The sequence below is a fragment of the Arachis ipaensis genome, chromosome B10 (genome assembly GCF_059453495.1).
Source record: "Arachis ipaensis isolate K30076 ecotype BB chromosome B10, ASM5945349v1, whole genome shotgun sequence".
Taxonomy (NCBI): domain Eukaryota; kingdom Viridiplantae; phylum Streptophyta; class Magnoliopsida; order Fabales; family Fabaceae; genus Arachis; species Arachis ipaensis.
The window spans coordinates 85440353-85464187 of NC_142435.1; the positions used below are offsets into that span (position 1 = coordinate 85440353).

The window sequence follows — 23835 nt, forward strand, 5'->3', positions numbered from 1 at the left end:
TAAAGCCTTGACGGAAATGCCAGAGGAGCACGCAAACGAAAGCCAAGAAAAACGCATTTACAGCGACAAACAAATGCAAAATCACGAAAAGGTTCAAACTTTCAAAACATGCAAAAGCAAAAGCTTCACCAAAAAACCAAAGATGAAGCCGTGAAAGAAGCAAGAAAGTTAGTACCAACCTGAAAAGGCAGCAGACTTCAGGGAAGGTGAAGAGGGACGGCGAAATCTGGAATCACTACCTCGAAGCAAAAGAAAAGACACGAGCAAAAGAAAACGTCGCTGGGCTGAAACGCGAAACTACGAACTCCAGGCAGAGGCTTCAGAAAAATCAAACAAACGCCGCAAAGAAAATTGAAAGCGAGAGAATGAAGGGAAAAATGCGAAGAAGTTACGAAAAGGGCGAAAGAAGAGAAACCGTTTCTGGGTTTTCAAAATCAAAATAAAGAGCTAAAAGGAAATGGGGCAATTAATGCTAAAATTAAAGGGCATTAAACCCTCACACGTTCCCAAAGCGCCGATATAAAAGTGCGCGCTTTTAGAGGAAAACGTTCTACATTCAAAAGCTTCTACAAAGGAATCGACAAAATGCTTGAGATCGGCTTCACTAAAGAAAGACCGAAGTCAAGAACTCGACCTCAAAAAGAAGACCGAGCTCAAGCAGGGGCACTGTTCATACCCTGGGTCGAGCTGTCCGAACCAGGATGTTCGGTAATAAAGCGACCGACCTCCATAGGTCAAGCGGACCGACTTCTTTACGAAGAACTTGGCCAAATCGACAGGAAAGCCGCAGAAAGGGCCTAATTCAAGGAATACGACCCAAATCCAAAGGTCGTTCAGGCCTACAGAGAAGGGCGGTTCCGTTGAAGATGCGCTGACCTCAACCCAAAAGATAAAGATAAGATAAGATAACTAACTTATCTTATCCAAAGGTCACATCTCACCATTATAAATACACTGGAGCACCCAGGTATAACTCATACTCTGATTCTACAAAAAACCTGCTTAATACCCGTGCTAACTTAAGCATCGGAGTCTCTTGTAGGTACCCCCCACCCTCCGGTGGCCAAGGATCAGCAGTGCAGCAAGTCCAACAAGTCGGACACAACAGCTCCGGCCGCCACCAGCCAGCCGGACACGTCATCCCCGACCAGTACCAAGGATCTCATCCGAGATCGACCTCCAGTTTCAAGTAACCCTCGGAACATCCCCATTGATGAATCCATATTTGATGTGATTTTTAGTTAGGATTGAATGGATTTTCATCACATAAACTTACACTTATTCCCTTGAATAGCATGCTTTTGAACTTTCCTCCCAAATTGTGCTTGATTATAAAAATATGCTCTTTTGTGCCCAATTTAAGATATTTTATTCTATTTGACTCCCATTCGATGTCTTGATGTTGTTTGTGAGTGATTTCAGGTGTATAAGATAGGAATAGGTTGGAGAAAATGGAAGAAGAGCACGCAAAGTGGAGGAAACAAGAAGAATCAAAGAAGGTGAGTTCAGAGACGTATGCATGCACACAGCTACTTGTGCGTACGCACAGCTGCCCAATCAGAGCGCGTGGATTGTTTCGAGCACGTCGCCTGTCTAGGCAAGCATCGCCTAGTGTGCGTGCGCACAGCTACTTGTGCATACGCATAAGAAAGGATATTTCGCGAATTGTGCGGACGCATACGTCTGTGCGTCCGCACATTACTTCATTAAAAGAGCATGTGCCTTGCAATTTGGGGGCTTTGGAGGCCCATTTCTAAAGTTCTCTAGCTCATATTGGAGGGAGAAATTAGGACATAACATAGCATATCATTAGTATAGCTTAGGAGTAGTAGTAGAAAGTTTTTAGTTTAGGTTTTTCTCTAAGTTTTTCATCTTCTCTATTAGGGTTTTACATTTAAGTGCCATTTCCATTTTTGATCTTGGATTTGGCTAGCTTTCATTGTAAGTATTCTCTTGTTATTACTCTTTATAGTTACATTGTCATTACTCTTTCTTCTAATTCAAGTTATAGTTCAATTTTACTTATCTCTTGCAATTTCAATTTTTTATTGATGAATTTGATGTTTGATGTTTGTTACATGCTTTCTTATGTTATTCTTGTTGATTGAGATTAATTGTTGCTTTTAGTTTCAAGGCTTTTCTCATTTTTCCAATGTTTAAGCTTTTTGCCCACCAAGTGTTTGACAAAATGTCAAACATGGTTTTAGGCTATATTTTTGGTTCTTGGCTTGGGTAAAGTGAGCAATTAAGTTCCTAGAGTTGGAATGTCCGACATTTAGTTTCAATTCTCGGATTGTTAATTGTTCTTGTTCCCACCAACGCTAGTTTGCTGCTAAGGCAATTAGCAAGCAAATTAGGATTTGTGGGTTAAGGACACTTATGCTCATTTAACTTACTTTTCGATGTGAGGGTTGATCAAGTGAGACTAATCCATCATAATTGTCATAGTTGTGGTTCCAACAAGGAAAGGACCCTTAGCTCACTCCAAGTCAAGACTCTTTTTATGCCTCAATTCTTTCATACCTTTATATGTTGATCTCTTTATTACTTTACTTGTTTATATTACATAGTCGGTTCTTTAATTTCTTAATTAGTTCAACCATTACAATTTTGCATGTTCTTTTATTGCTTTATATGTTCATTTTTTCATTCACAACCCCTTGATCACTACAATCGGAATTGCACACTCATTGTTCTAAAGTGCTCCTAGGGAGACGACTCGGGAGTTAAATACTCTCGGTTTTGAATTAGTTTTGCTTGTGACACATCTTGTGAATTTCCAATTTGATTGATGTCCAATTTGTTGGGTTAATCCCATTTTCGATAACCAAGTTCCTAACCTTATGCAATTTGGGTACACATCTCCCACATCACCCATTCCAATTTATAATTAAGTCATTTATGTTTCTGCACTTTACATTTTTGCCATTTCCTTTTCTGCACTTTACTGGTTCTCTTTACTCTTGAGTCATTTACATTCCTGCTTATTTACAATTCCGCAATCACAATCTATATTGCTCAGCTTGACTAATTCACCCATTGATTAAAATTGCTCAAATCTACCAATCTTTGTGGATACGATCCCACTCCACTGTGGGTTATTACTTGACGACAATTTTGGTGCGCTTGCCAAAAGAACGAATTCATGATTTTTTACATGGGGAGTGAACTCGACTCATCAGAGCCTCTCTCTAGAAGATTACATCCAAAACCTAAAATTATGTGAATGAATTTTGTCTGTATGTTTCCCCCACTCTGCAGCCTCTATTCTGTGTTTTCGGGCTTGGAACTGGGCCAAAAGGTGCCCAAAAATTGCCCCAGCATTTTCTGATACATGCAGCCAGTGGCTCTGTCACGCGTATACGTCGCCCACGCGTATGCGTCGCTAAACTTTCGCAAGGTCATACGTACGCGTCATCCATGCGTACGTGTCGCATAACTGCATGGCAACTATGGCAAATTGCATATCATTTCGAAGCCCTGAATGTTAGCTTTCTAACGTAACTGGAACTGCCTCATTCGGACCTCTATAGCTCAAGTTATGATCGATTTAGTACGAAGAGGTCAGGCTTGACAACTTAGCAATTCCTTCAATTTTTTGTATTCTTTCCACTTTTGCATGCTTCTTTTCTATTCTCTAAGCCATTCCTGCCCTATAAACCCTGAAAACACTTAACAAACATATCATGGCATCGAATGATAATAAGAGAGGATTAAAATTAGCAAATTTAAGGCCAAAGAAGCATGTTTTCAATCATAGGACAAAATTAGGAAGAAAAATGTAAAATATGCGAATTATATGAATAAGTGTGAGTTTAGTGGATATAATCCACTAAATTAAGCACAAGATAAACCCTAAAAAAGGGGTTTATCATGCAATAAGAATAGTTCTAGCATATATTTAAGTAGTAATCTTTCTACCTTTATATATTGTGTCCTTGTGAAGTGTTACTTTTTTTTCCAAGTCTTCTAACATTAAATCAATGCAATGTGCTACACAAGGTGTCCAAAACAACTTTTTTCTCTTTTTTATTAGCATTTCTCCTGTAGCTTTGTAGTTAGCCACATTATCGGTGACAACTTGGATGACATTTTCTTCACCAACCTCTTCAACCACATCATCTATCATTTTTAAAGATTTTATCAGCTGTCTTAGTAATATGAGAGGCATCAATAGATTTCAAAAAAATAGTCCCTTTAGTACTATTAACCAAAAAATTTAAGATGGTCTATCTTTTCTTATCTGTCCAACCATCAGTGATGCTTGTACCTGTTCTTCCACAGCTTGGGATCGCTCTGGCCCAAGTTTTCTTCGTCTTTGCAGTACCAGCCGAGATCCTGGATAGACCGCCAACTTGTGGCACAATAGCTTGGGGTCTATGCCTGGCATGTCTGCGGCTTTCCATGCGAAGAGATCGACATTATCTCGTAAGAATTGTACCAGTAATTCTTTTGAGTCTCCTCTCAGGATCGTGCCGGTATTAGTCGTTTTGTCCGAGGTGTCTCCGATCTGAACCTTCTCTATCTCACCTTCTGGCTGCGGACAAAGCTCTTCTCGTCTCTGAACTCCGCCAAGCTCAATTGTGTGGAATTCTTCTCCTCTACCTCTGAGGTTTAGACTTTCGTTATGACAGCGGCGTGCCATCTTTTGATCTGCTTTTATTGTGGCTATCCCCTCTGTAGTTGGGAATTTCATGCATAGATGTGGAGCCGAGACTATTGCCCCGAGTTGATTTAGTGTGGTCCGACCTATTAGAGCATTGTAGGCTGAACTCACGTCGACCACAATGTAGTCTATTTTGAGTGTTCTGGATTGGCTCCCTTTTCCGAAGGTTGTATGTAGCGATACGTATCCTAAAGGTTGTACCGGGGTATCTCCCAGTCCAAACAGACTGTTCGGGTATCCCTTAAGCTCCTTGTCTTCTAGGCCGAGCTTGTCGAAGGCAGTTTTGAATAAGATGTCTGCGGAGCTCCCTTGGTCTATTAATGTGCGGTGCAGATTGGCGTTTGCCAGTATGATGGTGATGACCATGGGGTTGTCGTGTCCCGAGATGGTACCGGATGCGTCCTCTTTAGTGAATGTGATTGCAGGGATGTCGGGTGTTTCTTCCTTTCCCTCGACATGATATACTTCTTTGAGATATCTTTTGCGGGATGACTTGGAGATTCCTCCCCCTGCGAGTCCGCCGTGTATCATGTGGACGTGTCTTTCCAGTGTACGAGGTGATCGCGCGGTTCGTCCGATATCTTCGTCCCTTCGTCTCTTTCTTTGTGGTGGTCATCTCGGGTGGCTAGAAACCGATCTAGTTTTCCTTCCCTCACCAATTTTTCGATGATGTTTTTTAGATCGAAACACTCGTTAGTGGAGTGCCCTCGCACTCGATGATATTCGCAATATTCATTCCGGTTTCCTCCTCCTCTTTTGCCTTTGAGTGGTCGAGTTGGGGGTATTTTCTCCGTATGGCAGACTTCTTTATATACGTCGACTAGGGATGCCCTGAGAGGGGTGTAATTGTGGTATTTTTTTATTTTCTCTCCTTCTCGATCTTCTTTCCTTTTGGATTCCTTGTCTTTATCTCGGTAGGGGACCCCGGATTTTGAGGTTTCTCCTAACCGAGCGTTTTCTTCCTTGTTGATGTATTTTTCTGCTCGCTCCTGTACTTCGTCTAAGGAGGTAGGGTACTTCTTTGATATGGATTGGCTAAAAGGTCCTTCTCGTAGGCCATTGATGAGTCCCATGATGGCGGCCTCTGTTGGCAAGCTTTGTATGTCCATGCATGTTTTGTTGAATCTTTCCATGTAGTTGTGGAGGCTCTCCCGATCTCCTTGCTTGATCCCTAGTAGACTGGGGACGTGTTTGGTCTTATCTTTTTCGATGGAGAATCTGGCTAGGAATTTTTTGGCCAGGTCGTCAAAGTTTGAGATGGACTTTGGAGGTAGGTTGTCGAACCATCTGATTGCTGTCTTCGTGAGAGTTGTTGGAAAAGCTTTGCAACGAACGACGTCTGAGGCGTCGGTGAGGCACATTCTGCTTCTGAAATTGCTGAGATGATGGTTGGGATCTGTTGTACCATCATACAAAATCATATCCGGGAGTTTGAAATCTTTGGGGATTTTGGTTTTCATGATTTCCCTAGTGAATGGATCTTGCTCTTTGTGTGAAATTTCCTCGGGAGTGGTCCGAGGGGTTTTTGATTTGAGATTGGCTTCTAATTGTAGGAGTTTATCTTCCAATTCTCGTCGCCGCCGTACCTCTCTTTGTAGATCCTTTCCGACCTCTCGTTGTTCTTGGTTTCTTTTTCAAGTTGCTTTAAGCGGTCTTGAAGTGCTTCTATTACCCCTGGATTTGATGAGTTTTTGTCCCTGTTGGATTCCGGAGTATCCTTTAGCGTAGTGTCCGCATTTTTGTGTGGTGTTCTGTTTTCCAGATCTGAATCGTGGTCGTTGTCATGGCCGTCCGCCATGGTGTTGGGATGACTTCCAGGGTCCCCGACAATGGCGCCAATGTTCCGGGGGTTACCTAAAACTGGAGGTCGATCTCGGATGAGATCTTCTGTACTGGTCGGAGATGACGTGTCCGGCTGGCTGGTGGCAGCCGGAGCTGTTGTGTCCGACTTGTTGGACTTGCTGCACTGCTGATCCTTGGTCACCGGAGGGTGGCGGGTACCTGCAAGAGACTCTGATGCTTAAGTTAGCAGGGGTATTAAGCAGGTTTTTTAGTAGAATTAGAGTATGAGTTATACCTGGGTGCTCCAGTGTATTTATAGTAGTGTATAGTGACTGATGCGGGCAGAAATTGGTGAATTAAAAATTATTAGAATATACGCGTTGCAAGTATAGTTCTTAACTCGCCAGAAATCCACCGCTCAATTTAGAAAGGTGTCACAGAAAATTGAAATTTAAAATACTGGGAGTATGAATCCCAGGTCGTCTCCCGACGAGTTGCAGGAAGTGGTGCTAATTTATTAATCAGATGTTTTCGAAAAGGTTTGAGTTGAGTAAACAGGAAATTAAATTGATGAAATTGAATAATGTAAATAAAAGCCTTGACTGGGAGTTTATTACATGGAAGCCCTATTCTTGATGGAACACTCTTAAGATTAATTGACAATTGAGAGTTATTTCGTTTAGTTATCCTTTACTAAGTAAGGGAAGGTAAAACAAGTCGGAATACTGTTCTATCCACAAGTCCCAATCCACTCTTGAGAGGATTGGTGTCAGGAACTAGAGAGCAAACCAACAATAACCCAATTACAATCTTTCTCTTGAACCTTCCAACTCAAGGGTTCCTTTCAATCAACTCCCCATCAAGTAGGGAACTACTCACTCATTGTAAAGGTAAAATTCATAGCATATGAAAAGGAATTAAAGAAAGACATTGTAAATAAAAATTAAAACAGTCAATTATAAATAAAAATGATCCTTGTATTAAGTAATCCTAAGAATATTCTAATGGTGAAATTAAACAAAGCAAAGAACATGGAAGAGTAAGCCAAGTGAAGAAAACGAACTAGAATGACGAAGTCTTGATGAGGTAATAACTCTTCTCAATATCCCAATGCAAAAAGCTAGAGAAAATAAAATCCTAAGAACTATCAATGTCTAGAGAGAAAAACCTAAGGGAGGAGTAAAACTAGATATGAAAACTAAAACTTGTGTGGAATGAATGTTGTCTTTGGTTTCTGCATGTTCTCTGGCTCTAGTCTGCTGTTCTGGGCCGAAAACTGGGTCAAAATAGGGTCCAAAATCGCCCCCAGCGAATCCTGCAGATTATGCAGATCGCGCATGTCACGCGATCGCGTCATCCATGTGGACGCGTCATTCGCGCTTTTCCTCGCCAGGCGTTCGCGTCATCCACGCCTCCGCGTCGCTCATGCTTTTCCAGTCCGCACGGTCGCGTGAGCCATGCGGCCGCGTCACTGCGATTTCTCCTCTTTCGTGCGATCGCATGAGCCATGTGGCCGCGTCACTTCTCGTTGGTTATCTCCTCAATTTCTTGTGTTCCTTCCATTTTTGCTAGCTTCCTTTCCAATCTCCAACTCATTCATGCCCTATAAAGCCTGAAACGCTTAACACACAGATCACAACATCGAATGGAATAAAGGAGAATTAAAATGCATAATTAAAAGTCTCTAGGAAGCAATTTTCAATCATGTAATAATTTCAGGAAGGAAATATAAATGCATGCTAAATTAATGAATAAGTGGGTAAGGATCATGATAAAACCACACAATTAAACACAGTATAAACCATAAAGTAGTGGTTTATCAGTGACCTTTCTGGAGATAAGATAGTTATCTTATCTTATCTTATCTTATCTTTAAGTGAGGTTATCTTATCTTCTGGGGAACCGCCCTTATCTTTCAAGGCTTTAACTGCCTTTAGATTGGGCTGTGTTCCTTCATTTGGGCCTTTTTGGGCCTCTTATGGCGATTTGGCCGAGCTCTTTGTGAAGAGGTCGGTAATGGGCCAACCTTCCAAGAGGTCGGCCATGGGCCAACCTTCTAAGAGGTCGGACATGGGCTAACCTTCTAAGAGGTCGGACAACCCGATACTTTATAGCTCGAACCGATGTATGAACACTAACCATAACATGATAATTGCAAGGATCAATCCCATTAAGTCATCCTCTAACAAGTAAAGGAAAGTCAAATGGGCTACATCAATCCTAATCCATAAGTCCTAGCCACCTCACTAGTGGACTTAGTGAAAGCTAGAGTCAAAGGATACCAATCATCAATCACTTGGACATTAGCAACTCAAGTTCACCTAAGTTACCATCCTAAGCTAAGAACACAAAAATCTACTCTAACATCCTTCCAAGCTTTTTGTCAAACACTTAGAAGGCATAAAAACAAAGCAAGATAAAATTGCAAGAAAAGTAAATCTACAACTACAAATTGCAAGGAAATTAACAACAATAACTCAAATCAATAACAAAGGAACATAAAACATAAACTGTATTAGAGAAAAATAAAAGAAACAAGAGTGCATCAACAACAAGGTAAACAAATACAAAGAGTAAAATACTAAACTAGGAAAGCAAAGGTAAAGGAACAAGAAATTGGAAAGGAAAAGTAAATCAAGACATGAATTAGACCTAGATCTAAAGAAACCCTAATCTACATCTAACCTAATTCTAGAGAGAAGAGAGAGCTTCTCTCTCCAGAAACTAACTAAAGCATGATGAAAACTAAACTATGTGCTCCCCCCTTGACCCCTCTTGATTTTTGCATGAAATAGTCTCTGGAATCAGTTGGATTTGGGCCTGGAAAGCTCAGAAATGGTCCCCAGCATTTTCACTTTAATGAGGTCACGTGCTAGCTGCGACGCGTACGCATGGGTCACGTGTACGCGTCTTCTGGCGTTTTGCTTCTCACGTGTACGCGTCATGTCATGCGTACGCGTCGCCAAGCGACTTCATATCCATGTGTGTGCGTCTGTGATACACGAAAACTTGTCTCTCAACAAATTTCCACCGGCAAGTGCACCCGATTGTTGTCAAGTAAAGACTTACTATAGAGTAAGGTCGAATCCCACAAGGATTGGTTGGTTGATCAACTTTAATTAGAGAAGTGTTTTAGTTGAACTGAATCAGATTTGAATTTCGGATTACAGAATTTAAATTGGCGGGAAACATAAAGAGCAAGAAATGTAAATAGCTGAATTTAAATTGCAGGAATGTAAGAAGCAAAAACTTAAATTACAGGAAATTAAAGTGTAGAAGCTTAAATTGTAAGAAATTAAATGGGAGTGGGGTAATTAAGCATAAATGTAACAACAGAATTAAAGAAAATGGGAAGATCAGAATGGGGAATTCATTGGGTTAGGAGATTTTGCATTCTCCGGATCAAGTCATTTTCATCTCTTCCTCAATCAATGCATTCATTGACCTTGCTTGGCAATCTTAGGTGATTGGATCCTATGTCTTGGCTCACCAATCTCTCTAAGCTTGAACAATTGCCCAATGTCTTGATTTCATTGCTCATGGGAAGAGATGAAGTTTGGTCACTTATCATAGATCAAAGTATTGGTAGGATTACATGTCACGATATCCATCCAACCCACAATCTAATCCAAGGTGAGAAAGCATTTCTAGCATGATTTCCTCATCCCTCTCTCAAGGATCAGAGGAAATCCAATTATGAATAGCTTCTCTGTCGAGACAACTATTCAATTGAATTAAGATCGAAAGCTTTCTAGCAAAATCAAGAGAAAAGAAAGAAGAAGAAGAATGAAAACTGTTATTGATCCATTGAATTACAACAGAGCTCCCTAACCCAATGAAGAGGGGTTTAGTTGTTCATAGCTTTGGGAATGGAAACTGAAATGGAAAAGTACATAGCCAAAGTAAATTACAAAGAAAAGTACAGAGAAATGATTGCAGAGTTCCCCCAAATTGCGTTCCTAACTGCCTAACTCCCAACTAACTTAAACTCTAAGCTATTTATACACTTTCTTCAATTGGTCTTCAAGTCTCTGGATTCGGCTTTTGGCCTTTGTTGAAGTGGATTAAATTGGCTCCCAATGCTGTTGAGGAGAGAGATGCTCGATTGCAGAATTCTGGTATCAACGTTGGAGTCAATGTTTTTGAGCAAACGTTGAGTCAAAAGTTCTCTTATGGAAAAATGGATTCTGGGTATTTTGAGCAAAGTTTGACTCAACGTTGGGGAACCAACGTTCGCCTGGTCACGCGTACGCATGGCTTACGCGTATGCATGAATGGTTGATTTTGCCGTTTCACGTGTCCGCGTCGCCTGTGCGTGCGCGAGGTTGGGAAGACAATGCACATCGACGCGTACGCGTCACTGCAAATTTTGCAATTTCAGATTTGAAAAGTTATCACGAACATCGGACTCAGTGTTGGCTTAGCAACGTTCCCTCCAACGTCGGCTTACCCACGTGTACGCATCACCCACGTGTGCGTGTGGATTTTCAATTTTCCATGTTCATGCGTGCGCGTCACCCACACGTGCACGTGTGGTATGCAAAATCGTGATCATTCATTCCTTGGTAACGGCGCTGAAAACTTTATACGCACGTTCATAATCTTAGTTCTTTATCACAACTTCGCACAACTAACCAGCAAGTGCACTGGGTCGTCCAAGTAATAAACCTTACGTGAGTAAGGGTCGATCCCATGGAGATTATCAGCTTGAAGCAAGCTATGGTCACCTTGCAAATCTCAGTCAAGCGGATTCAAATGGTTATGGTGAATTGATAATTAAAATACAATTAAAATATAGAATAGGATAGAGATACTTATGTAATTCATTGGTGAGAATTTCAGATAAGCGTACAGAGATGCTTAGTTCCTTCTGAATCTCCGCTTTCCTACTGCTTTCATCCAATCCTTCATACTCCTTTCCATGGCAAGCTTTATGTAGGGCATCACCGTTGTTAATGGCTACTTCCCGTCCTCTCAGTGAAAATGGTTCAAGATACTCTGTAACCGCACGGCTAATCATCTGTCGGTTCTCGATCATAGTGGAATAGGATTCAGTAATCCTTTTGCGTCTGTCACTATGCCCAGCACTCGTGAGTTTGAATCTCTTCATAGCCATCCCTTCCCAGATCCTACTCGGAATACCACAGACAAGGTTTAGACTTTCTGGATCTCAAGAATGGCCGCCAATAATTCTAGCCTATACCACGAAGACTTTGATCATAGATCAGAAGGCTAAGAGATACACATTCAAGCTTGTGTTCATGTAGAATGGAAGTGTTTGTCAGGCACGCATTCATAAGTGAGAATGATGATGAGCGTCACATAATCATCACATTCATCATGTTCTTGTGTGCGAATGAATATCATAGAGAAGAAATAGAAAAACAATAGTACTTTGCATTAATTCATGAGGAACAGCAGAGCTCCAGTTGGTAACCTATTTCTTGAAGTTTAACTCTGCTTTGCAACCTGTTTCTGGCGTTTAACTCCAGAATAGGGCAGGGAGCTGACGTTGAACGCCAGTTTGCATCGTCTAAACTTGGGCAAAGTATGGACTATTATATATTGCTGGAAAGCCCTGGATGTCTACTTTCCAACGCAATTGAGAGCGCACCATTTGGACTTCTGTATCTCCAGAAAATTCAATTTGAGTGCAAGGAGGTCAGAATCCAACAGCATCTACAGTCCTTCTTCAACCTCTGAATATAATTTTTGCTCAAGTCCCTCAATTTCAGCTAGATATTACCTAAAATCATAGAAAAACACACAAACTCATAGTAAGGTCTAGAAATGTGATTTTTATTTAAAAACTAATAAAAATATACTAAAAACTAACAAAATCATACTAAAAACTATGTAAAAACAATGCCAAAAAGCGTATAAATTATCCGCTCATCACAACACCAAACTTAAATTGTTGCTTGTCCCCAAGCAACTGAAAATCAAATAGGATAAAAAGAAGAGAATATACTATAAATTCCAAAATATCAATGAAACTTAGCTCCAATCAGATGAGCGGGACTAGTAGCTTTTTGCCTCTTGAATAGTTTTGGCATCTCACTTTATCCCTTGAAGTTCAGAATGATTGGCATCTATAGGAACTCAGAATTCAGATAGTGTTATTGATTCTCCTAGTTCAGTATGTTGATTCATGAACACAGCTACTTTATGAGTCTTGGCCGTGGCCCTAAGCACTTTGTTTTTCAGTATTACCACCAGATACATAAATGCCACAGACACATAATTGGGTGAACCTTTTCAGATTGTGACTCAGCTTTGCTAGATTCCCAAATTAGAGGTGTCCAGGGTTCTTAAGCACACTCTTCTTTTTGCTTTGGACCTCGACTTTAATCGCTCAGTCTCAAGTTTTCACTTGACACCTTCACGCCACAAGCACATGGTTAGGGACAGCTTGGTTTAGCCGCTTAGGCCAGGATTTTATTCCTTTAGGCCCTCCTATCTATTAATGCTCAAAGCCTTGGATCCTTTTTTCCCTTGCCTTTTGGTTTTAAGGGTTATTGGCTTTTTGCTCTTGCCTTTTCGTTTAAAGAGCTTTTGGATTTTTCTGCTTGCTTTTTCTTTTTCTTTTTCTTTTTTTTCGCCATTTTTTTTCGCAAGCTTTTGTATTCACTGCTTTTTCTTGCTTCAAGAATCATTTTTACGATTTTTCAGATTATCAAATAACATGTCTCCTTTTTCATCATTCTTTCAAGAGCCAACATATTTAACATTCATTAACAATAATTTCAAAAGACGTATGCATTGTTCAAGCATTCATTCAGAGAACAGAAAGTATTGTCACCACATCAAAATAATTAAACTAGTTTCAAGGATGAATTCGAAATCATGTACTTCTTGTTCTTTTGTAATTAAAATATTTTTCCTTTAATAGAGGTGATGGATTCATAGGACATTCATAACTTTAAGGCATAGACACTTAAATACTAATGATCATGTAATAAGACACAAACATAAACATAAAGTATAGTAAACGAAAAATAGGAAAATAAGAACAAGGAGATTAAGGAACGGGTCCACCTTAGTGAGGGTGGCGTCTTCCTCTTCTTGAAGAACCAATGGTGCTCTTGAGCTCCTCTATGTCTCTTCCTTGTCTTTGTTGCTCCTCCCTCATAGCTCTTTGATCTTCTCTAATCTCATGGAGAATGATGGAGTGCTCTTGGTGTTCCATCCTTAATTGTCCCATGTTGGAACTTAATTCTCCTAGGGAGGTGTTGATTTGCTCCCAATAGTTTTGTGGAGGAAAGTGCATCCCCTGAGGTATCTCAGGGATTTCATGGTGAGGAATTTCCTCATGCTCTTGTTGAGGTCCATGATCTCTTGTTTGCTCCATCCTTTTCTTAGTGTCGGGCTTGTCCTCTTCAATGAGGATAGCTCCCTCTATGTCAATTCCAGCCGAATTGCAGAGGTGACAAATGAGGTGAGGAAAGGCTAACCCTGCCAAAGTGGAAGACTTTTCAGCCACCTTATAAAGTTCTTGAGGTATAATCTCATGGACTTCCACTTCCTCCCCAATCATGATACTATGGATCATGATGGCCCGGTCTATAGTAACTTCAGACCGGTTGCTAGTAGGAATGATTGAGCGTTGAATAAACTCCAACCATCCTCTAGCTACAGGCTTAAGGTCCAGTCTTCTCAATTGAACCGGCTTGGCTTTTGAGTCAACTTTCCATTGAGCTCCTTCCACACATATGTCCATGAGGACTTGGTCCAACCTTTGATCAAAGTTGACACTTCTAGTGTAGAGGCGTGCGTTTTCTTACATCATTGACAAATTCAACACCAACCTTACATTTTCTGGATTGAAATCTAAGTAATTCCCCCAAACCATTGTAAGCCAATTCTTTGGATTCGGGTTCACACTTTGATCATGGTTCTTAGTGATCCATGCGTTTGCATAGAACTCTTGAACCATTAAGATTCTGACTTGTTGAATGGGGTTGGTGAGAACTTCCCAACCTCTTCTTCGGATCTCATGTCGGATCTCCGGGTACTCATTCTTTTTGAGCTTGAAAGGAACCTCAGGGATCACTTTCTTCTTGGCCATAACTTCATAGAAGTGGTCTTAACAGACCTTTGAGATGAATCTCTCCATCTCCCATGACTCAGAGGTGGAAGCAATTTCCTTCCCTTTCCTCTTTCTTGAGGTTTCTCTGGCCTTAGGTGCCATTAATGGTTATGGAAAAACATAAAGCAATGCTTTTACCACACCAAACTTAAAATGTTTGCTCGTCCCCGAGCAAAAGAAGAAAGAAAGAAGGAGAAGAAGAAGAAAAATGGAGGAGAGGGAGAGAGGTGTATATTCGGCCAAGGGGAAGAAGAAAGGATTGTGTTGTGTGAAAATGAGGAAGAAATGAAGGGTTTATATAGGAGTGGGGGGGAGGTTTAGGGTTCGGCCATTAGGGTTGGGTTTGGGAGGGAAAAGAGTTTGAATTTTGGAGGTAGGTGGGGTTTTTGGGGAAGAGAGGATGGATGTGAGTGGTGAAGAGGTGATGGGAAAGAGTGATTGAGGTGATTGGTGAGGGGTATTTGTGGAAGAGAGTTATGAAAAGGTGTGAAGAGGAGAGAAGAAAAGGTGGGGATCCTGTGGGGTCAAGGACTTAACATCCCTGCTCCAGTTAGGCGTGTAAAACGCCCTTAGCATGCATGTCTGGCAAACGCCAGCTTGCTGCTTGTTTTTGGCGTTAAACGCCCAAATGTAGCCTGTTTCTGGCGTTTAATGCCACTTCCATGCTCTGTTCTGGCGTTAAATGCCAGTTTGGTGCTTGTTTCTGGCGTTTAACGCCAACTTGATGCTTCTTTCTGGTGTTAAACGCCAGTTTGATGCCTCTTACTGGCGTTTAAACGCCAGTAAGTTCTTCCTCCAGGGTGAGCTGTTTTTAATGATATTTTTCATTCTGCTTTTTTATTTTTCAGTAGTTTTTGTGACTCCACATGATCATCAACCTAAAAAATCATAAAATAACAATAGAAAATAAATAGATATAATTAAATAACATTGGGTTGCCTCCCAACAAGCGCTTCTTAAATGTCAATAGCTTGACAGTGAGCTCTCATGGAGCCTCACAGATGTTCAGAGCATTGTTGGGACCTCCCCACACCAAACTTAAAGTTTGAATATGGGGGTTCAACACCAAACTTAGAGTTTGGTTGTGGCCTCCCAACACCAAACTTAAAGTTGACTGTGGGGGCTTTGGTTGACTCTGCAGTGAGAAAAGCTTTTCATGCTTACTCTTCATGGTTACAGAAGGAGATCCTTGAGTTTTAAACACAAGGTTGTCCTCATTTAGTTGCAGGACCAACTCTCCTCTGTCCATATCAATCACAGCTTTTGCTGTGGCTAGGAAGGGTCTTCCAAGGATGATGGATTCATCCTCATCCTTCCCAGTGTCTAGGATTATGAAATCAGCAGGGATGTAAAGGCCTTCAACCTTTACTAACACATCCTCTACTTGTCCATAAGCCTGTTTTCTTGAGTTGTCTGCCATCTCTAATAAGATTCTGGCAGCTTGCACCTCAAAGATCCCAAGTTGCTCCATTACAGAGAGTGGCATTAAGTTTATTCCTGACCCTAGGTCACACAGAGCCTTTTCAAAGGTCATGGTGCCTATTTTACAGGGAATTAGGAATTTACCAGGATCCTATTTCTTTTGAGGTAAAGTTTGCTGAACCAAGGTATTTAGTTCCTTGATGAGCAATGGAGATTCATCCTCCCAAGTCTCATTACCAAATAATTTGGCATTCAGCTTCATGATTGCTCCTAAATATTGAGCAACTTGCTCTTCAGTAATGTCTTCATTTTCTTCAGAAGATGAATAGTCATTAGAGCTCATGAATGGTAAAAGGAGGTTCAATGGAATCTCTATGGTCTCTAGATGAGCCTCAGATTCCTTTGGTTCCTCAAAGGGAAACTCCTTATTGGTCACTGAGCATTCCAGGAGGTCTTCCTCACTAGGATTCACGTCCTCCTCCTCCTCTCTGGGTTCGGCCACACCAAGTAAGGTAATGGTCTTGCACTCTCCTTTTGGATTCTCTTCTGTATTGCTTGGGAGAGCACTAGGAGGAGTTTCAGTGACTCTTTTACTCAGCTGGCCCACTTGTGCCTCTAAATTTCTAATGGAGGACCTTGTTTCATTCATGAAACTTAGAGTGGCCTTAAATAGATCAGAGACTATATTTGCTAAGCTAGATGGATTCTGCTCAGAATTCTCTGTCTGTTGCTGAGTGGATGATGGAAAAGGTTTGCTATTGCTGAACCTGTTTCTTCCACCATTATTAAAGCCTTGTTGAGGCTTTTGTTGATCCTTCCATGAGAAATTTGGATGATTTCTCCATGAGAGATTTTAGGTGTTTCCATAGGGTTCTCCCATGTAATTCACCTCTGCTATTGTAGGGTTCTCAGGATCATAAGCTTTTTTTTCAGAAGATGCCTCTTGAGTACTGTTGGATACAGCTTGCAATCCATTTAGACTCTGAGAAATCATATTGACTTGCTGAGTCAATATTTTGTTCTGAGCCAATATGGCATTCAGAGTATCAATTTCAAGAACTCCCTTCCTCCGAGGCGTCCCATTACTCACAGGATTCCTTTCAGAAGTGTATATGAACTAGTTATTTGTAACCATGTCAATGAGTTCTTGAGCTTCTGCAGGCATTTTCTTTAGGTGAATGGATCCACCTGCAGAATGGTCCAATGACATCTTAGATAGTTCAGATAGACCATCATAGAATATATCCCAGATGGTCCATTCTAAAAGCATGTCAGAAGGACACTTTTTGGTCAGTTGCTTGTATCTCTCCCAAGCTTCATAGAGGGATTCACCTTCTTTCTGTTTGAAGGTTTGAACATCCACTCTAAGCTTGCTAAGCTTTTGAGGAGGAAAGAACTTGGCTAAGAAAGCCGTGACCAGCTTATCCTAAGAGTTCAGGCTACCTTTAGGTTGAGAGTCCAACCATATTCTAGCTCTGTCTCTTACAGCAAACGGGAAAAGCATAAGCCTGTAGACCTCGGGATCAACCCCATTGGTCTTAACAGTATCATAGATTTGCAAAAACTCAGTTAAGAACTGAAAAGGATCTTCTGATGGAAGTCCATGAAACTTGCAATTCTGTTGCATCAGAGAAACTAATTGAGGCTTTAGCTCAAAATTTTTTGCTCCAATGGTAGGGATTGAGATGCTTCTTCCATGTAAATTGGAATTTGGTGCAGTAAAGTCACTAAGCATCTTCCTTGCATTGTTATTATTTTCGGCCATGTCTCCTTCTTTTTCGAAAATTTCTGTCAGATTTTCTCCAGAGAGTTGTGCTTTAGCTTCCCTTAGCTTCCTCTTTAGAGTCCTTTCAGGTTCAGGATTAGCCTCAACAAGAATGTTCTTATCCTTGTTCCTGCTCATATGAAAAAGAAGAGAACACAAAAGAAAATTTGGAATCCTCTATGTCACAGTATAGAGATTCCTTTATGTGAGTAGAAGAAGAAAAGAATAGAAGAAGAGAAATTCTAACACCAAGAGGAAGAGAGGGTTCGAATTTTGAGATGAAGAGAAGTGTTAGTAAATAAATAAATAATTAGAAGGAGATGAGAGAGGGAAGAATTCGAAAATTAAATAAAATAAAATAAAAATATTTTTGTTTTTTCAATTTAAAATTAGTTAGAATTCGAAAATTTTAAAAAGAAAAATTAAATTAAATTAAATTAAAATTTAAAATAATTAGTTAATTAAAAAGGAATTTTGAAAAAGAGGAAGTGATTTTTGAAAATTAGAGAGAGATAATTAGTTAGGTGGTTTTGAAAAAGATAAGAATCAAACAAAAAGATAAAATTAATTGAAGAAGATTTGAAAATCAATTTTGAAAAGATAAGAAGTTAGAAAAGATTTTGAAATTGATTTTGAAAAAGATGTGATTGACATTTTATTTTGAAAAAGATTTGAAAAAGAAATTTAAAAAGATTTGATTTTGAAAATTAAAGTTGGTTACTTGTCTAACAAGAAACAAAAAGATATGATTTTAAAATTTAAAGATTGAACCTTTCTTACTAGGCAAGTAACAACTTAAAATTTTTGAATCGATCAGATCACATTAATTGTTAGCATTAATTTTGGAAATATGAAATAAAAATAAGAAAAAGATTTTGAAAATAAATTTTGAAAATTTGGAAATTATGAAAGAAAAAATGAAAAAGATTTGAAAAAGATAGAATTTTTAAATTGAAAATTTGATTTGACTCATAAGAAACAACTAAATTTTAAAATGTTTTGAAAAAGTCAACTCAAATTTTCAAAAATTTATGAGTGAAATAAGGGAAAGATATTTTTTTTATTTTTAAATTTTTAATGAGGAGAGAGAAAAACATAAAAATTACTCAAAACATGAAAATTCAAGATCAAAACACATGATGCATGCAAGAACACTTTGAATGTCAAGATGAACACCATGAACACTTTGAATATCAAGATGAACTCCAAAGACTTATTTTTCAAAATTTTTTAAGAAAAGAAAAACATGCAAGACACCAAACTTAAAAAATTTTAATAATTAGACACTAACAAATTGAAAATGCATATGAAAAATAAGATGCAACACACAACAAGAAAATATGAAGATCAAACAAGAAGATTCATCAAGAACAACTTGAAAATCTTGAAGAATGCAATGCATGAATTTTCGAAAAATGCAAGAAAGAGATAAACATGCAATTGACACCAAACTTATAAATTGACAATAGACTCAAACAAGAAACACAAAATTATTTTTGGTTTTATGATTTTATTAAATTTTTTTTATAATTTTTTTCGAAAATTAATTGGATAAAGAAAAAAATAAGGATTTCAAAATTTCTAATGAGAATTCCAGGAATCATGCAATGTTAGTCTAAAGCTCCAGTCCAGGAATTAGACATGGCTTACTAGCCAGCCAAGCTTTCAGTGAAAGCTCCGGTCCAAAACACTAGACATGGCCAACGGCCAGCCAAGCTTTAGCAGATCATTACATACAAAAGCTAAATTACTGAGAAAGACAAAGAAGCTCTTCTCTAATGATAGTTGAAACCTCAGTCCAAAAGATTAGACATGGCTTTACAGCCATCCAGACTTCAACAGATCATCATAAAACTCTAGAATTCATTCTTAAAAATTCTGAAGAACATAGAATAATTTAATTTTTTATCTTATTTTTTTTGAAAATTTTTCGAAAATAAAAGAATAAAAACAAAAACTTAAAATTAAAATAAAATTACCTAATCTGAGCAACAAGATGAACCATCAGTTGTCCAAACTCGAACAATCCCCGGCAACAGCGCCAAAAACATGGTATGCAAAATCGTGATCGTTCATTCCTTGGTAACGGCGCTGAAAACTTTATACGCACGTTCATAATCTTAGTTCTTTGTCACAACTTCGCACAACTAACTAGCAAGTGCACTGGGTCGTCCAAGTAATAAACCTTACGTGAGTAAGGGTCGATCCTACGGAGAATGTCAGCTTGAAGCAAGCTATGGTCACCTTGCAACTCTCAGTCAGGCGGATTCAAATGGTTATGGTGAACTGATAAATAAAATATAATTAAAATATAGAATAGGATAGAGATACTTATATAATTCATTGGTGAGAATTTCAGATAAGCGTATAGAGATGCTTAGTTCCTTCTGAATCTCCGCTTTCCTACTGCTTTCATCCAATCCTTCATACTCATTTCCATGGCAAGCTTTATGTAGGGCATCACCATTGTCAATGGCTACTTCCCGTCCTCTCAGTGAAAATGGTCCAAGATGCGCTGTCACCGCACAGCTAATCATCTGTCGGTTCTCGATCATACTGGAATAGGATTCAGTAATCCTTTTGCGTCTGTCACTACGCTCAGCACTCGCGAGTTTGAAGCTCATCACAGCCATCCCTTCCCAGATCCTACTCGGAATACCACAGACAAGGTTTAGACTTTCCGGATCTCAAGAATGGCCACCAATAATTCTAGCCTATACCACGAAGACTCTGATCGTAGATCAGAAGGCTAAGAGATACACATTCAAGCTTGTTTGCATGTAGAACGGAAGTGTTTGTCAGGCACGCATTCATAAGTGAGAATGATGATGAGCATCACATAGTCATCACATTCATCATGTTCTTGTGTGTGAATGAATATCTTAGAGAAGAAATAGGCTTGAGTTGAATAGAAAAACAATAGTACTTTGCATTAATTCATGAGGAACAGCAGAGCTCTACATCTTAATCTATGGTGTGTAGAAACTCTACCGTTGAAAATACATAAGAATAAGGTCCAGGCATGGCCGAATGGCCAGCCTCCATGATCTAAGAACTAAACGTCCAGAGATAGTTAACACAATAGTAAAAAGTCCTATTTATACTAAACTAGTTACTAGGGTTACAGAAATAAGTAAATGATACAGAAATCCACTTTCGGGGCCCACTTGGTGTCTGCTTGGGCTGAGCATTAAAGCTTTCACGTGTAGAGGTCTTCCTTGGAGTTGAACGCCAGTTTGTAACCTGTTTCTGGCGTTTAACTCCAGAATAGGGCAGGGAGCTGGCGTTGAACGCCAGTTTGAGTCATCTAAACTCGGGCAAAGTATGGACTATTATATATTGCTGGATAGTCTTGGATGTCTACTTTCCAACGCAATTGAGAGCGCGCCATTTGAACTCCTGTAGCTACAGAAAATCCACTTTGAGTGCAGGGAGGTCAGAATCCAACAGCATCTGCAGTCCTTCTTCAACCTCTGAATATGATTTTTGCTCAAGTCCCTCAATTTCAGCCAGATATTACCTGAAATCATAGAAAAATACACAAACTCATAGTAAAGTCTAGACATGTGATTTTTATTTAAAAACTAATAAAAATATACTAAAAACTAACTAAATCATACTAAAAACTATGTAAAAATAATGCCAAAAAGTGTGTAAATTATCCACTCATCAATGTGACAGCTAATTTTTCCAATTTTCAGAAAGCAAACTGTATTGAAAATCGTTGGAGGTAACGTTGGCTCACCAACATTCCCTCCAACGTTGGTACTAGAATTTGCAAAGTGTAGCATTGCCCTTCCTCCAACGTTTGAGGCAACGTTGGTGGGCCAACTTTGGCCACCAACGTTGCTTCCTCTTCTTCTTTCCATGGCCATTCATCAACTTCTTCTCATGCCTTTCTTTACCTATCATCAACCAATACATGCATCAAAGACTTGCTAAAATCACAAGAAATTGCATCATTCTTAGCACACAAGTAATTATGGCAAAAATCTCATAAAAATGCATCAAATTAACCATCTTTGAATGAATCAAGGTATACATGAACTTTTAATCCAAATGCTTACTTATAGCTCAAGAAAGTGCATAAAACCTAATAAAAACAATAGAAAAAGGCTAGTGAAACTAGCCTAAGATGCCTTAGCATCACAACACCAAACATAAATCTTGCTTGTCCCCAAGCAAGCAGTGAATTATGAGAAGAATGAATGAAGACAAAAGGCAATGTATGTCCTTATGAGAAAGCAATTGAACTTGATTTATGGGGTTTTATGCATGATATGTTGCAGCTCAACTTTTATTAATTTCTAGGTGAGAAATGTCTCTTTTAATGTTAACTAAGGTACTGCTATGAATCCTTGTTATTCACTCATCCTTGGTATTTGATTTCTTTGTTTTTCTTTTGCTGAGTATTCATTCTTTAAACTCCGCCTATGTTACACTTGCGGTACATAGCCGGTCCCAAGCCCGGATAAAGGAGGAGGGTTGTGTTAGGTCTTCGGCAACCAACATAAAAATATAGCCGAACCCCCATGACATGAATCAAAGACATTATTGCGCTAAAGCTAGGTCGTTGCCCGGAAGCAACGCGCCGTATGGCTCGAGTACGGTGTCGAAGCAAGAGCCGCTGCATTGGTGCCCGGATGTAGTGTTAAATGAGCAAGGGTTCTCGCGTTTTCGTGAACGGACGAGGGTAAATAAGCTAGTTCACAAAGGAAAAGGTAAAGGTCGAAGCGACAGAAGGTTGAGATTTGGGACATGGAACATAGGCACTCTAACAGGAAAGTCCATGGAGGTGGTGGACACCATGACAAGGAGGAAGATTAACATTATGTGCCTACAAGAAACGAAATGGGTTGGTGCAAAGGCTAGGGAGTTGGATACTTCTGGTTTCAAACTTTGGTATACAGGAAAGGTGAAGAATAGGAATGGGGTTGGAATAATTGTGGATAAGCAGTGGAAGAAAGACGTAGTGGATGTCAAGAGGGTGGGAGATCGGATCATCTCTATCAAACTTGTGGTGGAGGGAGGTGCTTTCCATGTGATTAGCGCCTATGCACCGCAAGTGGGTTCGGACGAACAACACAAGATAAGGTTTTGGGAGGATCTAGAGAGTTTGGTTCAAGGCATACCTTTGGGAGATAAGATTTTCTTAGGAGGAGATTTAAATGGCCATGTTGGGAGAGAAGTGACTGGATATGGGAGTATTCACGGAGGCCATGGTTTTGGGGTGATCAATGCCGAGGGTAAAACTATTTTGGACTTTTCCTCAACTTTTGATCTTCTCATCGCAAATACATGTTTTAAAAAGAGAGACGAACATCTTATAACCTATAAGAGTGGCATGACAAGCTCTCAAATCGACTTCTTCTTGTTGAGGAGAGTCGACCGGAAATTTTGCATTAACTGTAAAATTATCCCGGGAGAGAGTTTGACAACACAACATAGGGTGCTCGTCATGGATTTTCGCGTTAAGCAAAAGTTGAGGAAAAGACATCATACGAAGAACCCAAGGACGAGGTGGTGGCGGATGAAAGGGGAGGAACAAAGAAGCTTCCTAAGACGGGTAGGAGAAGAGGCAAAGTGGGATGGGAATGGAAGCGCGGAAGAAATGTGGAGGGAGATGGTAGAAGTTATTAGAAGAACAGCAAAAGAAAGTTTTGGTGAATCTAAAGGAATAGGACCAAGAGACAAGGAGTCCTAGTGGTGGAATGCGAGTATACAAGAAAAGATAAAGATAAAAAGGGAATGCTTTAAAGAGTGGTCTTTATGCCGCAATGCAGATAACTGGGAAAAATATAAGGCGGCTAAGAAAGAGACAAAAGTGGCTGTAAGTGAAGCAAGAACAAGAGCATATGAGGGTCTCTACCAGTCTTTGGGCACGAAAGAAGGAGAAAAAGGTATATATAGAATCGCAAAGAGTCGGGAAAGAAGAATGAGAGATTTGGATCAGGTTAAGTGCATAAAGGATAAGGATGGAGAGGTGTTGGCTCAAGAGGAAAAGATTAATGAAAGGTGGAAGAGCTACTTCTACGAGTTATTTAATGAGGGACAGAAGACTCTTCCGAGCCTTGGTCGATTATGCACAAGGGAAGAAGATCAAAACTTTAA

The 23835-nt window shown here is 39.7% G+C and overlaps 1 non-coding gene across 1 annotated transcript; it reads left to right on the forward strand.

Annotated features, from left to right (window-relative positions):
• The first annotated feature begins 17223 nt into the window (after positions 1 to 17223).
• On the forward strand, positions 17224 to 17331 carry LOC148580705 (small nucleolar RNA R71). Its single transcript, XR_015895217.1, has one exon. It is a non-coding gene; the product is annotated as a small nucleolar RNA R71 (small nucleolar RNA).
• The last annotated feature ends 6504 nt before the right edge of the window (positions 17332 to 23835 follow it).